Source organism: Lontra canadensis, unplaced genomic scaffold (genome assembly GCF_010015895.1).
Source record: "Lontra canadensis isolate GAN:19392208 unplaced genomic scaffold, GSC_riverotter_1.0 scaffold3, whole genome shotgun sequence".
Taxonomy (NCBI): domain Eukaryota; kingdom Metazoa; phylum Chordata; class Mammalia; order Carnivora; family Mustelidae; genus Lontra; species Lontra canadensis.
Genome location: NW_022630997.1, coordinates 27,945,966 through 27,947,409, shown reverse-complemented (window position 1 = coordinate 27,947,409; position 1,444 = coordinate 27,945,966). Strand labels below are relative to the sequence as shown.

At 44.2% G+C, this 1,444-nt stretch overlaps 1 non-coding gene across 1 annotated transcript; it reads right to left on the bottom strand.

Annotated features, from left to right (window-relative positions):
- Window positions 1-297: 297 nt before the first annotated feature.
- LOC116858627 lies at window positions 298-404 on the bottom strand. The gene has a single exon (XR_004380969.1). It is a non-coding gene; the product is annotated as a U6 spliceosomal RNA (small nuclear RNA).
- Between the last annotated feature and the right edge of the window lie 1,040 nt (window positions 405-1,444).

Below are 1,444 nucleotides of genomic sequence, written 5' to 3'. Positions count from 1 at the left end.
GGGAACAAGGCAAGTATGATGATCAGCAAGCACGGACCCTCTGCTCCTTAACCGGGAACATGAAGGGGAGCCATGGGGCAAAGGGAACTGAAGTGGGGGCTCCTTCTTACCTCCATGTCATTGTCCCAAGACTGGACACCATGTCCAGTTTCACAAGATGTGCTGAGTTTCAGGGGAACCTGGACATGTGCACTTCTATATGCCCTCTCCCCGTTCTCATACAGGGCACAAATCTTATCTTCCTCTAACAGTCCATGAAGACCAACCATGCAAAATGCAATGGAGGCCAATTTTTTAAAAAATATGAAACAGTTTATGAATTTGCATGTCATCTTTATGCAGGAGCCATGCTAATCTTCCCCGTATGGTTTCAATTTTAGTATATGTGCTGCTGAAACAAACACCTTGGTATCCAAATCTGACTTGCAAGTTTAGATGTCTTGCTGGGGTTTTATATTTTACCCAGACTGTCAATGTCTGTGCTTCAGAAGATCACACCTGCTTCTCAGATGGGAAGTGACTCGCCTTCTGCAAGCATGTCCCAAAGACCTGAGAGGAAGCATGGAGGGGTTCCCAAGTGCCCTCTTCGCAGAGAGCCCTCAGGGGACACCCCACTCTCTCCTACTCTGAGGATCAGCCACACAAGCATAGCATAGTAAAACCTGACTGGTTATATTCCTAGAAAATAAAAATGGATTAATGGACCACACTGCTCTTTGTTTCTGCTTTGGTGGTAAGAAGGAAAATCAGCTCCTCATTTGAAAAGATTGAAGAATGATTTAGTAGATTTTGTTCAAAAGCCTTGCCCTGTTGAGTTGAGGATGTGGCTTTCTTGACAAACACCAATACTAGCTAGCGAAGTGTAGACACGGCCCCTGAGAATCCCAAACTCAAGGGCTTACATCTTAATATAAACAGGCTGTGAACTTTTGACTAAAACAGGTACAGTAATGACAAACAAACCAGGGTGAAATGAAAACCAATCAGAGGAAAATAATTGGCTGAATTTTTCTGCTAATCCTGGAGGATATGATCTCACCTTCCAATAATGCAGCTGCTGTCCTCTCGGGGCAGCTGTGGATGCACTGATATCCTGGGTTGTGTGAGCACCTTTGCTCCCAGCCCTGGCGTTGTGATGGGAGAGTTTGGCCAGCATCTTCTTCCCTCACAGCAGCCTTCTCCTTTTCTCTCCTGACCAGTGACCCCCAAGCTTCAACTCTCCTTGGTATGCTCGTGCACACTTCTGCTTTCCTCCTTGTTAAGAAAGAAAGAAAGAAAGAAAGAAAGAAAGAAAGAAAGAAAGAAAGAGAGAAAGAAAGAAAGAAAGAAAGAAAAGAAAAAGAAGAAGAAGAAGAAGAAGAAGAAGAAGAAGAAGAAGAAGAGGAGGAGGAGGAGGAGAAGGCACTTGAGGAAATTAGAACAACTGATAAAAATGAAGTTGGAC